Source organism: Hemitrygon akajei, chromosome 23, assembly GCF_048418815.1.
Source record: "Hemitrygon akajei chromosome 23, sHemAka1.3, whole genome shotgun sequence".
Taxonomy (NCBI): Eukaryota; Metazoa; Chordata; class Chondrichthyes; order Myliobatiformes; family Dasyatidae; genus Hemitrygon; species Hemitrygon akajei.
Genome location: NC_133146.1, coordinates 30,557,765 through 30,574,193, shown reverse-complemented (window position 1 = coordinate 30,574,193; position 16,429 = coordinate 30,557,765). Strand labels below are relative to the sequence as shown.

General features: G+C 35.4%; 1 protein-coding gene across 2 annotated transcripts in view; it reads right to left on the bottom strand.

Moving 5' to 3' along the window:
* Positions 1-16,429, bottom strand: part of pcdh15b (protocadherin-related 15b) — a 1,734,278-nt gene that overhangs the window by 989,405 nt on the left and 728,444 nt on the right. The gene's annotated exons all lie outside the window — the stretch shown is intronic.

Sequence of the window (16,429 nt, the reverse complement as noted above, 5' to 3'; positions counted from 1 at the left end):
CCCAAAGAGGGCTAAAAGATATATCCCAATCCTTTAACCAACATATCAAATATCAGATATTAACTGCCCAATAATAAAATCTAAAATTAGGCAATGCCAATCCACCTTCTTTCCTTGCCTTCTGTAAATATTTTTTACCTAATCTACGATTTTTATTCTGCCATATATATGAGGAAATTTTTGAATCAACATTAGCAAAAAAGGATTTCGGAATAAAAATTGGTACCGCTTGAAATATATATAAAAACTTGGGTAAAATAACCATCTTAATAGCATTAATCTGATCTATCAGAGATAAAGATACTGGTGACCACTTAGTAAACAAACATTTAATCTGATCGATTAAGGGTAAAAAATTAACCTTAAATAAGTCCTTATAGTTTTTTGTGATTTTAATCCCTAAGTAAATAAAAGAGTCATTAACTAATTTTAAAGGTAAATTTCCATAAATTGGAACTTGTCTATTTAAAGGAAACAATTCACTCTTATTAAGATTTAATTTATACCCGGAAAAATCACTAAATTGTGCCAACAATGATATAACTGCAGGAATGGATTTCTCAGGATCAGAAATAAATAATAATAAATCATCTGCATATAATGATAACATGTATATCTGTCCCAAGATTAATGCCAAAAATGTTCTGTGATTCTCTGATAGCAATTGCCAAGGGTTCTAAAGCAATATCAAATAATAATGGACTAAGAGGACAGCCTTGTCTAGTACCCCGAAATAAACGAAAAAAGGGAGAGCTTTGATTGTTAGTAAGCACCAAGGCAACTGGAGTATGATATATCAGTTTAATCCAGGAAATGAATGTCAAACTAAAATTAAACTTCTCAAGCACATTAAATAAGTATGGACATTCAACTCTATCAAATGCTTTCTCCACATCTAATGAAATGACACATTCTGAAGTGCTATGTGAAGGAGTATAAACAATATTCAATAATCTCCTAACATTGAAAAAAGAATAGCGATTTTTAATAAAACCAGTTTGATCTTCCGAAATAATTTGGGGTAATACCTTCTCCAGCCTGGATGCCAGTAACTTGGAAAAGATCTTGGAATCTATATTCAATAAAGATATTGGTCTATAGGATGCACAGTCAGTAGGGTCTTTATCTTTCTTCAATATTAAAGAAATAGAAGCTCTATAAAAAGATTGTGGCAGATTGCCCAATCTAATTGCTTCTTCAAAAACCCTGCATAACTAAGGAGAAAGAGTAGTGGAAAAACATTTAAAAAATTCTACTGTATACCCATCTGGACCTGGTGCTTTCCCAGAATTCATAGAGGAAATAACCCCTTTAATTTCTGCATCCATAATAGGAGTTTCTAATATTGAAAGATCATCTGATGATAATTTTGGAAAATTCAATTTCCCAAGAAAATCACACATGGTATTATGATCATGAGGGAATTCGGATTGATACAGGGAAGTATAAAAATCTTGAAATGAGTTGTTTATCTCATCATGGTTAACTGTCAGATCCCCATTCTGCTGACGGATCTTAGTAATTTGACGTTTAACCAAAGCGTTCTTCAATTGACTAGCTAACAGTTTACCCGATTTATCACTATGTATATAAAAATCAGATCTGGTTTTCATTAATTGATTTTCAATCGAAAATGTAAGTAATAAACTATGTTCTGTTTGAATTTCAACCCTTTGTTTGTAAAGCTCCTTACTAGGAGTAATCGAATATTTCTTGTCAATCTCTTTAATTTTATCAACCAATAAAAGAGTTTCCTTCTTAATGCGTTTTCTCAGACCAACAGAGTAGGAGATAATCTGTCCACGTATATATGCTTTAAAAGTGTCCCAAAGTGTTCCGCAAGAAATATCATCCGTGGAATTAGTTGAAAAGAAGAAATCGATCTGTTCCTTCATAAATTTAATAAAATCCGGATCTTGCAGTAGGGTAGAATCAAATCGCCATTGTCTAGCACTAGAAGCTGTATCCGTAAATTTAATAGAAAGTTTTAATGGAGCATGGTCAGAGATGGCTATAATATCATAATTACAACCAATTACCGATGGAATAAAACAAGAGTCAATAAAAAAATAATCAATTCTCGAGTAGGAATGATAAACATGTGAGAAAAATGAAAACTCTTTGTCCTTAGAATGCCGAAATCTCCAAATATCAAAAATTCCATTATCAGTCAAAAAAGAGTTAATACAAGTGGCCGACTTATTAGGTAAAGTCTGAGTAGATATAGATTTGTCCAACAAAGGATTTAAACAACAATTAAAGTCACCACCCATTATTAACTTATATTCATTTAGATTAGGTAGAGAAGTAAATAAGGACTTTAAAAAATCTGGACAATCCACATTTGGAGCATAAACATTAACCATAGCAACCTTTTTGTTAAAAAGTAAGCCAGTAATTAACAAAAATCTACCATTCAGATCCGAAAAGACATCGTGTTGGACAAATGCAATAGAGGAGTCAATAAAAATTGAAACTCCCTTTACTTTGGCATTCGAATTCGAATGATACTGTTGACCCCTTCAAAACCTAAAAAAGCGATAATTATCCTCTTTCCTCACATGAGTTTCTTGTACAAAAATAATATGAGCATTAAGTCTTTGGAATACTTTGAAAATCTTTTTCTGTTTAACCGGATGGTTTAAGCCATTAGTATTCCAAGAGACAAAATTAATGGTCTGAGCCATATTACTGAAATCAACCCTTTGATATATAAAGGGTTAACCAAATTATGAACTCATGCACCCGGAAGAGGAACAAAAATAAGGGGTGGACCCAGAAGTGACGACATCGCAGACATTTTAGTAGTTTAAAATCAGCCCAAATGAAGAAACTAAAACAAACTGATATAAGGAACATAAAGATTTAGAAAAAAAAAACCCACCCCCCACCCAAGAGGAAAAAAGACCACCCCAGCCAGGAAACAGATGGGAAAAAGGACAGATGAAACTAAATCTACCCCCTTATCAGCAGAAGACGACTCCGTATATAAAGGATAAAAAAAAGATCCACCCAAACTCTAAAGAAATAATAATCACTATACTAAAACCAAACTTCTTAATATAATTGATAGTAAGAAAAACAAAAAGAATATAATCACTAGTAACTTATAAATTGGGTTAAAACCCAAACAAACCAAAAAAAATTTAAACTGTGATAAGAAATGCATTATAGGAAGAAGACGAGAGAAAAAAATGTCAAAATCGAAAAAAAAGCCAAAAATATTTTAGAGAAGAAACCGCCATCTTAGTAAAAAAAATTCATCTTCAAAGGATTAATAATAATGACCAAAGATAAAGTACAGTAGTTGAAGTAAGTAAAATAAAAAGATTAGTATGTCAGAAAAAAAACTTTAATTAGAGTATAAAATATACAGTAAACCTACACCAATAGCCAGAAGCAAAATCTGGTTTTGGAAACAAAAACCATCTTGCACGATCAAAATCACTCATTTATTAGAGATGAGAATCCGTAGCAGTAGGGAAGTTCTCATTCAGAAAGCTTCTCGCTTCAGATGTAGAAAGGAAAACACGCTGAGGTGCATTCAAAGGCGAGATTCTGAGCTTCGCAGGGTATAAGAGCGCAGGTTTTAGATTTTTCTCATAACATTCGGACATCAGAGGTTTAAAAAGAAGTCTTGCCTTCATTACTTCTGGACTAAAATCTTCCACTAATCGAAAATTGTGATCTTGAAATTTGAACATTCCTACACGCCGAGCCACACGAATAAGTTGCTCTTTAACATGCACATAGTGAAATCAGACAATTACAACTAGTGGTTTAGCTGAAGCACTTGGTGAACGACGCATAATTCTGTGAGCGCGATCAAGTAACGGAGGACTGTCTGGGAATACAGAAGGGAACACATCCTTTAAAAGTTGAGCAAAGTACTTCAAGGGGTCCCCTTGTTCAATACCTTGCGGGAGACCAAGTATGCGTAAGTTCTGTCTTCTGGACCGATTCTCAAAGTCGACACTCTTGGCTTTAAGTGTTTCCACCTGTTTAATCGTCGAAAGTAATTTCTGCTCCAGTTTTTCAATTATCAAGTCTCGCTTCCGAGCGTCCTCTTGCAAAGTTGCGATTAGAACTTGCTGCTAGTTAACTACTGAATCCGTCTTATCCATTTAATCTTGAAAAGCCTTTATATCTTGTTTAAAAATTTGTCATTGTTCTTCAAATTTTTCATTTAAAACCTCCAATAATATTTCATAAGTCAATTCAGTGCGCTTAGGATCAGTCTTTTTCTTCTTCCCGTTCCTGTTAGTATCCTTCCCAGGTTCTCGCCCTTTCGATCTAAGAGCCATTTCTGTATTCATTTCTTCAAAAATTCACAATAACCTCTTAAAGATAAGTCCAGAAAAGTAGCAAGAATCTTTTGGTGTAGGTAAAAGTAAGTTAAATAAGGGTGATCATAGGTTAAGAAAAATAAAGGTTATGGAGCGAATCTGAAACAGTGCTCACCCATGAGCGTCTCCTGCTGACCTCCGATTCCTAAAGCATTTGAGAGCACTTATAGATAATACACTGATTGTTTTAAGTCCTTTGCTAATCTGGGCTTCATCAGAATCACAATCAAGTTTATTATCACTGACATAAGTCGTGAAATTTGTTGTTTTGTGGCAGCAGTACAATGGAATTCATGAAAAAACACTATAAATTACAATAAGAAATATGGTGTAAAAAGAAAGCAAAAATAGTGAGTTTTTATTTGTGGGTTGATTGTGCATTCAGATATCGGATGATGGAGGAGAAGACTTTGTTCCTAAAACATTGAGTATGTGTCTTCAGCCCCCAGAACCTCCTTTCTGATGGTAATAATGAGAAAAGGGATTGGGGGTCCTTAATGATGAATGCCACATTATTGAGGCATCGCCTTTTGAAGATGACCTCGAGATAGTGGGGAGGCTAGTGCCCAAGATGGAGCTGGCTGAAATTACAAACCTCTGTTACTATTTCTGATCAAGTACAGTGGTCCTGCCATATCAGATGGTAGGTATTCTTAGCAATTATGCTCCTGGTAGGCTACATTTCTGTTAATTGCAGCTAAGCACACAAAATTATATCAGTTAGAAGTGGGAGTAGGCCATTTGGCTCTTTGACTTTGTACTTTCATACTATTTTCATGCACTGTGCACACTTAATTCATTCCCTTAATATCTGGGAATCTATTAGCATCTGCTTTGAATGAACTCAGTGACTAAGTTCTCTAAGGTAGAGATTTCCAAATATTCACTGGTCTGCACAGTGTGGTTGGTTTATAAGACACAGGAGCAGAAATGGGCCTTTCGGCCCATTGAGTTTTTCCACTATTCCATCATGGCTGACTTATCTCTCTCAACACCATCTTCTGCCCTCTCCCAGTAATCTTCAAAGCTATGATTAATCAGCGATTAAGGTACAGCTTCTTCCCTCTGCCATACGATTCCTAAATAGACATCAAACCCGTGAATGTTACCTCATTTTTTAAAATGTATATTATTTTTGTTCTTGCACTATTTTGAATTTATTCAATACACACACTCACACATTTATTTATTTCTATATTATCATGTAATGTATTAGTTGCTGCTGCTAAGTTAACAAATTTCACGACACATGCTGGTGATAATAAACCTGATTCTGATTCAGTGACACTTACTTTGTTTGGTATCATGCTTCCCCACCAAGCTTTATGTTGTAATAAAAAGTAAGATCCACAACTAATTTAGAACAGTATGACTCAGGAGATAAGTTGTCATCTTATTAAAAATCATGATTAAGACCCATGACTACTTTCTGTAGTCATTAATCTCAATGTATTTACAATTTCTTTGAAATAAAAATCTCATCATCATGTTATAAAGAGTCTTGCACTATCGTTACTTATTTTTATTATCAACTGAAATCACTGAAAAACTTTAGTTAAAACATTCAGGCAACACTCCAAAATATTCAGACACTATTTTTTCTTGAGTAGAATATCAGAGATCAAGTAATGGTAGAGAAAAAACCTTATTTAGCATGTCACAAATATCATTTTTTAGAACTGAATTATAGAACATTCTTAAATTGTTCTTATTGGAGAACAAACTTTGAAGCAGACTTTTTAATGAGACAATGGCAGATCCTACTACGTAAATGCGCACTTTTTCGAAGCAGAGCAAATGATAATAAAGTGACAATATGCTTCTTTCAATTGCTTTCATAAAATCCATTGCTGTTTTGCAAAATTACTTTGATTGTTCATTGAAACCTCTCTCACCCAGAACCCTAACCATAGAAATTTCCCTGATCACCTTCTTCTGTGCAGGAGAATTGCTTTTTTTAAACATTAACGTAACCAGCTCATACAAGAGTTCTGAGAGCAGTCAGTAATTCAAAATTTCTGAGTCAGAAAGGCTGTTGACTGAAAAACGCTGTTGGATGAGTTTGCAAAAGCTGAACTGGTAGGTTAATTAGCTATAGATTACTACAGAACTTAGTTAACTCAAGATCAATGGTTCCCAAAGTGGGTGATATCACCCCCTGTGGCGGTGGAAGTTTCTAAGGGGGCAATACAGGTGAAGGAGGCAGTGGAGGAGGTGGGTGGTCATAGCAAGGGGGACAGTTGAGGGATTACAGGCTTAATTTAAGAAATGAATTACTTATTCTAAGCATTTGATCCTTTGTGCCTCATATTTGATTACAATGAACATGTAATCACCTCATCTCCTACTAACCCATCATTCCCTTAGACTTAACTTGAAGTATGTTTAGTTATTGAAAAGCAATGTGACAATCCTGTATTTGGCATATCATGAGAAATCTAGACTGAATAAATTGTGCTACTTCCGGAATAGACTGCACATTTTAATCATTCACAACTGTAGTACAGTGTTAGCTAGGACAAATCCCATACTCTAATCACACAGGGACTCAGATTAGGTAAATTGTGTACAGTTGGGTTAAGTGCAGAACCTACTCTTTTGAATGGTCTTGATTACATTTTATTTGCCCACAGCCCAATTGAGATATCACTGCCCTATGTTTTTGTACCTTCAGGCAGAGAGTCAGCTTGTGCCTAAACTATGATGATAACATAACTTATTGATTGCATTAGTTGAGGTTAGAGTTAAACAATAGGTGATTGACTATGCTGTTAATTCATAATGAAAATCGCAGTAGACCAAAAAAATGTATACAGCTTTCCCCCGCTATCCGAAGATAGAGTGTTCTTATGAAACAGTTCGTAAGCTGGAATATCATAAAGTGAAGAAGCAATTACCATTTATTTATATGGGAAAAATCTGAACATTTGCAAAATGGGGGCCACCTGTATATAGACAGTATAGTGTGGAGTTTCTGAAATACAGATTTATACCAGTACAAAATAACCAACAGCAGCCAAAGTGTCTGTGTGTGAAAACATTTTTTTCAAATGAGGCAATGAAACCGTCCAGGTTCCTTGAACATTTGAAGAGAATACACTCTGATACGGCAAATAAGAACTTGGCTTATCTTCGGTCATTTCCCAAAAACATTCAGAAACTGAATACACTTCAAAACATGTCTGCCAGTAGTTCACAAGAATATAGTGATGGTTTGTGTGCTTCATACATTTCATTTCTCATTGCTAAATCTGTAAAGCCTCTAACAACTAGAGAAAAACTGATTCTGCCAGCAGTAAGGGAGGTTCTGAGTATTGTTTTCAGAAGTCAACTGACCAAATAATTAAAACGATTTCACTTAGTAACAACGCTGTTCAAAGGCGAATAAATGAAATGTCTGAGAATGCGGAAGATACATTGTGTAACATATTTAAGACAACAGAATTTGCTCTGCAGTTGAATCAATCAACTTTGTCAGGCAACGAATCTTTGATTCTTGGTAATGTTCACTTTGTAAAAGATGAAAGGATGGTTCTAGAGTTGTTACTTGCAAGGGGACGAGAAACAGATACAACGGGGGAGTAAATACTTCAGATTGTTAAGCAATTTTTCAAAGAGAAGCATATTCCATTTGCCAACATTCTTGCTTGTGCAACAGACAGGACACTAATATGGGAATATTACTTTCTTGAAAAAAGCTGTAGCTAACATATTTATCATTTACTGTGTAATTCACAGGCAGCATCTTCACAAAATAAAAACTAAGTGATTAGCGGCACAAACCATTAAATACTGTTATCATAGCAGTAAATAAAATCAAGTTCCATGCTCTCAACTCCTGACTATTTCTATAGCTTCCTATAATAGCCAATCAGTGACCTTCCGACCCCAAGGGTTCCGCGAGATGTTGAAAGTAACCTCGGCTTCATATGTGCAGTGCAAAAACCACCTTTGGAGATTATGAGACCTTATGTAACTGGTCAATCGTGCTAACTGGAACAGTATAAAGGAACATGAGCTCTATCCCGACTAACATTCAAATTCCAAACTGAATCCTTGTTAACGTAATTTTCACTGCTCTGATCATCTTCATCTTCGCCTCACTGTTTCTTTGCATGCCGCTACCATCGTTCCACCTGTATCAACTCGCTGCTGTTGTCAATATCTGATAGGCATTCCCAATTCTGTTTCAATTTTTAATTTTTGTAATTTATTTTTTTATTGAAGTTCAAATCAAACATGTCCATAAGATGTATTTCAGACATTGTACATATATATAGGTAAACTATGTATACCTGTCTGGACACGCCCCTCTGCTGACTGCTCCTGTGGCTCCTCCCACAGACCCCTGTATAAAGGCAATTGGGGCACTGCTCCTCCCTCAGTCTTCGACATGGTCATGCTCCCTTTTCGTTGTTAATAAAAGCCTATTGTTCACTTCCAGTCTACTAGAGTTATTGATGGTGCATCAATGTCATATAATCATATATGTCACAAATCTCCACATAGTATCTATCTGAGGTATACACTTATAGAAAAGAGAGGAAAGAAAAAACAAGCAAAAGGAAAGAACTATGTACAAGTAGGGAGTGATCTTTTTTTTTTACAACATATTCATTGATTTGTGAGAATAAAATCAGGCCTATGAGGCTTTATGTAGTTAAACCATTTTTCCCAGTTTGAATCAAATTGTTCCAATTTATGATTAACAGATGTTGTTAACTTCTCCATTTTGTAAATTGTCCATTGTAATTTCCATCCATGCATTTAAAGTTGGGCTCTCCTGTGATAACCATTACCTAGTAAGAGTTTTTTTTACTAGCCACCAACAGTATATTCATTAAATATTTATCTCTTTTCAACCATTCTTGAGGTATATACCCAACATATATGGTCTTACTCTCTAAGGGTATTTTACATTTAAAGATGTCTTGTAGGGCATTGTGTATCTTCCTCCAATAATCTTTGATAACAGGGCAGTCCCAAAAAATATGATAATGATTTGCATTTTGATTTCCACAATTTCTCCAGCAAACAGGGAGGTTACTATCATAATGGGATTTTTGAGGGTGTAATAAAATATCTTATCAAGTTTTTCCATCCAAACTCCCTCCATTTCTGTGAACTGGGACACTTCCATTGATACCTCCATATTATTGTCCATTCTTCCTCAGATATAATTATCCCTCCTTCCTTCTCCCATTTTGTTTTAATGTATGAAGTCGAATGTGTTTTAAGATTTGACTAACCCTTATACATGCTTGAAATGATTCTACTACCGTTATCTGAATAATATGCTTTTCTAAATAGCTCTATCAAGCATGTATTTGCCTTGGTTACATTTTAAAGCCTCCTATTAACATATAGTTGCATCTGTAAATACTGATAAAAATCTTGTTTTTCTAATAAGTGCTTCTCTTTAAGCATTTCAAAACTGAACAGTTTTCCTTCTTTCATTATGTTGAAAAGAACTGTTATTCCTTTAGCTGTCCAGTCCTTAAATCTAGCATCCAGTTTATTCGGTGTACAATCTGAGTCATATGCACACCATTTAAGAATTGCAATATCTCCCTCTAGATTATATTCTTTTATAGTTGTTTTCCATATTTTATGAGTCAATTTCACCCATGGGTTATCAATAGTATTTATGTACCTTTGCAGATTGTTATCAGCCAAAATTGCTTGTATGGGGATGGGAAGTACCCACTCCTCAATGTTTTTCCATTGAGCGTCATATGATGGGTTGCACCAACATATCACAGCTCTCAACTGTGCTGCAAAATAATAATCTCTAAGAGATGGTAGACCCCATCCCCCCTTTTCCTTTGCTAATTGCAAAGTTTTGAGATTAACTCTAGGCCTTTTACCTTGCCAAATATACCTTGATAACATCTTGTTCCATTCATTGAATTGATTTTGATTAATCTTTATTGGTAGGGTCTGAAAGAGATATAACAGTCTGGGCAGTATATTCACTTTAATAGACTCAATCCTTGAACTGAGACTAAAAAAAGGAGTCAGGTTCCAACTTGCCATATCTTCCTTAATTTTTTATATAAAGGCTGATAATTACATTCTGATAATTTTGCCAAATCTTTTGGCATAATGATGCCCAAATATTTGAAAGACTCTGTTTGCCATGCCCAGTGATATCTACTTTCAATTTCTCTTGGTGAGCTATAGTTATATGAAAGTAATTGGGTTTTATCTATGTTAATCTTGTATCCTGATAATTGACCATATTGTTCAAAGGATTGCATTAATTTAGGTAAAGAGTATGTTGGTTGCCCTAGATAGATCAAAATGTCATCCGCATAACAAGCCAATTTATGCTCTGTCCCTTTAATAGTAATTCCCCTGATATCTTCCTTTTGTCTGATGTATTGAGCTAATGGTTCCAGATATAACATGAAGAGTAGTGGTGACCATGCACAACCCTGTCTCGTGCCCCTTTCTAGGGTAAGACTATTTGATAAATATCCATTGATTTTAATCCTAGCAGTAGGGTTGTCATATAGTGTCTGTATAGTTTTAATTGTGTCTTGTAAACCAAATCTATGTAAAACGCTGTAAAGAAAACTCCAATTAACCGAATCAAATGCTTTTTCAGCGTCCACACTTATCACTATTGCTTCGATTTTTTTTTTGTATATGATCCATAATGTGAAGTGTCCTTTGTATATTGTCTTGTGTTTGGCATTGTTGTATAAAACCTGTCTGATCGTTACATATCAGTATGGGTAGAAACTCCTCTAATCGTTTGGCCATGATGGAGGTAAATAATCTACGATCTACATTAAGAATGGATATCGGTCTAAATGACCCGCATTCCATTTTATCCTTGCCTTCTTTCAGTATAGCTGAGATTATCGCTTCCTTCCAACTGGGTAGCATTTGTGCCTTTTTTAGAGCCCAGTTCAGTGTGGGGAGTAAAACAGGAATTAACTCATTTTTAAATTCTTTGTACCACTTTGCCGTATACCCATCTGATCCTGGTGACTTGCTTAATTTAAACCTACTAATTGCAGCTTTTAATTCAACTTCAGTTATGTCAGCAGTCATCATTCTATTTTGTTCTTCACTTAAAGAGGGTAACTCTAGAGAATTCAGGAAGGTATCAATTTGGGTTATGCTTCCCCCTGGAACTTTGGAATATAGAGTTTTGTAAAACACTTCAAAAGCTTCTTGAATTTCACTTAGCTTATTTTTTATCATTTTTGTTCTTGGATCCCTAATTCTATGAATTGTATTTTCTGCTATCTTTTTTTTCAGTTTCCACACCAGTATTTTCATAGATTTCGATCCACTTTCATAATGTCTCTGTTTCAGAAACATTAAATTTTTCTTGATTTCTTGCATAGCCAAACTATTAATTTCATTCCTAATTTTTTTTTAATTTCCTCTAATGTATCCTGTACCAAATTTGTGTTTTTTCTCTAGTTCCTTCAGCCTATTTTGTAATTCCTCTAATGTTTTATTCCTTATTTTTTTATATATGAAATATCACTATAATTTTCCTTCTTAAGACAGCTTTCAGAGTATCCCATAAAATGGGAGGTGAAACCTCTCCATTATCATTGAATTCTAAGTAGAGATGAATCTCTTTTTTTAATTTGTTCCTTAAAGTACGGATCATTGAGTAGGCTTGAATTTAGTTTCCAAATAGTATTCTTTGGTTGTAGGTCAAAATCAACAGATAAATATATAGGTGCATGGTCACTTACATCTATTGTCCCAATTCCACAGGTGTTTATTTTGTCTTTGTCTTTTCCAAATGTTATGAAATAGTCTATTCTTGTATAGACAGAATGGGGAGCAGAATAATGAGTGTAATCCCTTCTGTCAGGGAAAAGGTCCCTCCATATATCAATTAAACCAACATCCTCAGAATGTATATTAACTTCCTTATGTAAGGATTTTGTTTCATAAGTTTTTCTATTGGAAGAGTCTAACTTTGGTTGTAATTGTAAATTTAAGGCTCCCCCAAATATCATGAAACTTTCTGTTTCAGCGACCATAATATCAGTAATTTCCTGAAAGAAACCAATATCACTTCCTGGGGGTGCGTATATATTCAATAGAGTAACTGAATTTCCGTCTATATTCCCCCTTACCAGAATATATCTTCCCACCTTATCTCCCATTTCGAATACTTTTTCAAAATTTAGCTTACTTGAGATAAGAATAGCAACTCCTCTCCTATGTCCTGATTTATATGAGGAGAAATACACCTTAGTGAAGCCCATACTCTTTAGTTTTCTATGCTCATTATCACTTAAGTGAGTTTCCTGTAAATATACTACATGGGCTTGTTCTTCTTTCATTTTGGATAAAATTCTATTACGTTTGATGGATTTAATAGCCCATTGACATTAAAAGAAATGAATTCTACTTTGACCTAAGACATCTGTATTTATCTATCAATGTATCATTGAAATTAGCAGAATAAAACTTAATCAATCTACTCCCTGAACAAATAAGAACCAAGAAATGCAAATAATAACAAAATAGGCAACAAAAGTGTGACTCCAAGGCTGAGGTCTCTAGTAGATGACCCTGGGTTGAGCTAGAGGAAATGTCTAGCTGTGGGGGATAACCCCTCCTACTTATGAGTTGAGGGCCCCCATTGCAGTATCCATAAAAGTCAGTGAACAAATCCATTACACAGAAAAGATTTCCCTGTGTACTCCTCCTATATACATACATACATACATACATACATACATACATACATACATACACATATACACACACATATATATATTCTCATTTTGGTGGGCAAAAAGGAGTAAGTGAGTGAATAAAGAAGAATAACTGAGTAATATAAAATTCACATTATAATAAGTATTTCTCGAGATAGGTATATCACCGTCTACTTTTGCTTCCATTTAACTTCTCAACATTTTTAAAGTTAGCCAAACCTTATGGCTCTTCTGGAGGGGGTGAGGGCTGTCTTTGGAAAACTCCCGGTCTCTTCCTGATATACTTCTCTCAGCCTCCTCCCGTCTCCTGCTTTCTCGACTCTCACACAATTTCCCAAGCAGAGCGGGATAATTCCTCTGCCAGGCTTTCCCTCGGTTTGATCACGCTGACAGGCAACCCTCTGGCCTTCATGTCTGTAATCGCCTCTTCCACTGTCTGATACAGTTGGATCCCATCTTGATAAAACACTCGAAGTTTAGCAGGGTACGGAGTTTGAAATCTAATCTTATTTCGCTTTAGTACTCACTTTACTTCAGAGTATTCTTTACGTTTCTTCAGGACCGTGGTGGGGTAATCTTGATTGAAATATATTAATTTATCGTCTAAAAACACCCTCTTCTTACACCAGGCCCTTCACAGAATCTCTGCCTTGGTACTGTATCGAAGGAATTTAATTACTATTGAGCGTGGCTTATCTTCTCTGCCTCGGGTAGGCTTCGGGACGATCGCGCGATACGCCCTCTCAATTTCCAGCTCCATAGTCGAGGGAAGCTCCAGCGCATCCCGCAGCTACTTTCCTACAAACTCCATCATAGACAAACCTTCTACTCCTTCAGGAACATTGTATATTCTGATATTTTTCTGCTGTGATCTTCCCTCCAGGTCAAGCAGTTTACCTTATTGTTGATTTAATATTTTTATCATCTTACTTAGCATCTGTTCCACGTTTTGCACACGATCTTCCACCTTCTGAATTCGAGTCTCTGACACCACTATTTTTTGACTGACGTTGGCAAGCTCTGACTTAATATCATGTAGCTGCTGTTTTATATCTTTTTAGAACTCCCGTATCTCTTTCAAAATTTTGATCATATTTGCCGCTTCACCTGAACGAGGCCCATCGTCAGCCTCGTTAGCACGCAGTCGGGTAGGAGAACCACTCGCTGCACCCCTCTCATCTACAGGCTCCGCAGTGTCGCTTTTTTTTATTTCTATTCCTTCTCCCCATTCTTGCCTCCTTATCAGTTTAAATACTTTCGAAAAATCTTATATTTGATGGGTTAATGGGGCAAAATATGTGTTTTTCCGGAGGAGCTATTGACTTAAGCTGCCATTTTCAACGATGACGTCACCGTAACCATGTTAATTTTTAATTTTAGTTTAGCCCTATTAATTATGAATAAATACGAATGGCGCAATCTCTATGGAAGGTGATGACACCTTGAATTCTAATCCTTTAAGAAATAGGAACTACAGAAAGCCCATCAATACAATGCTACATACCTGGAGCATGGTTTTATTCTGTTCCCATCAGATCAGCGACACCCCATGTGTCTTACCTGTAATACTGTACTGTCTCATGAAACCATCAAGACTGCAGGAACACTTCCGTAAAAGACACTCTGAAAAGGCTACTTCTGGCATTACTCAGTTCCAGAAAATGAAAGGAGCATTTAAAAAGAGTTGCACACTCAAGTTATTTGCCAAGAAAGCTAAAAATGACCTTGACAATGGTCTCATTACTTCTTATAACATTTTCAAAATAATATCCAAGTGTGGAAAATCTCATACAATTGGTGAAAGATTAATAATGCCTGCTGTATCAGAGGTACTTACCACTATTCTCAAAATGAATACCAGTATTTTAAAATCAATTCCTCTGAATAATACTCTGTAGCTCATCTTATTGCTAAAAAGAGTGAAGATACAGAGTATCAACTATGAACAGAGTTACAAAAAACAGAATTTGGGATACAACTGGATGAGTCAACTGTGTGAGACAATGAGGCGTTGGTAATGGCATATATACGACTTATCAAAAATTGAAAAGTTTATGAAGAGATTCTCTTTTGTAAAATGTTAAAAACAGATAACTGAGAATCAATCTACAATGAGTTCAAAATGTATATTGAGGATAAAAGTATTCTGATTAGGCACATGATTTCTTTTGCAGCAGTTGGAGTGCCATATATGACAGGTCACCACAGTGGTTTAGTGGCATTTATGAAAAAAGAAATTCCAAATCTGATTTCAATTCATTGTGAAATTCATCGTCAACATCTCATAGCCAAAAAAATCAGCTGGTGGCTTTTACCAAGCATATCGGCATCAACAATATTAAAGCTCATCCATTAAATAGTAGAATATTTTGCCAGCTATGCCAAGATAATGATGAAGAGTTTGAATGTTTGCTTCTTCACAGTGAAGTATGTTAGCTGTCAAAGGCTGCTGGTTAAAGCGTTTCTTTGATCTTTAAGGCACTGTTGTTGAATTTTTGCTCAGAAGTCAAAAAGATCTTGGGAAAAAAGACTGAAATTCTACGTGGAGATGTGGCATACTTAGCCGATCTGTATAACAAAAAGAACATTCTAAGTATGAAATTGCAGAGTGAGAATTTCATTTTAATCCAGGCAAAAAGTGTAGTATTCACTTTTATTGGAAATATATAACAAAACATTGGGAGAAGAATGTCCTCACAGCTTCCCTGTATAGAACTCTCTTTCACAGACAGTGATTTGTAGAGTACTAGTTATACCTGCAATCACTGAAGAAGGATTTTCAGAATTGATTCAAGGATTTGAACGATCTGGAAATTCCCGACTGGGTAGTTAACCCATTTCTTTGCAAGGTGAAAGAACAAGAAGAACAGAAATTATTGAAATTCAGAATGATGAACAAGCAAAAATGCTTTTTAAAAATGTCAGCTTTTGTGTATGTGGCTACACTGTCATATGAAGTTTTCTGGTCTTTGGTGAGGAGCCCAATTGCTCTTTATTGTGTTTCTATCCTCCTACCTTGTTGAAAGAAGCTTCAGTACAGTGGACCACTTTCTCACAAAAATCAGAAACCGCTTGGACATTGTTACACATGGGGATTTCAGGCTTTTGCTGTCACAATTTGAACTGGGTACTTCAACTCTTACAAAGAACCATCAATCTCAAGGATCACGTTGCTATTGAAGCAGCTGTACAGTGCATAGGTACTGTGTAAACTGGGTTTAAAGAAAAATAAAAATTTAAAGCAGAATCATTTTTCTCATGTTAGCATACGATAGACATATTTTTACACTATGGAAAATATATTGTGCCTAATAGGAGCATTGGCAAGTATGAAGATGCTCAAGGGGGTCATTGGCAAGTATGAAAGTGCTCTGGGGTAGT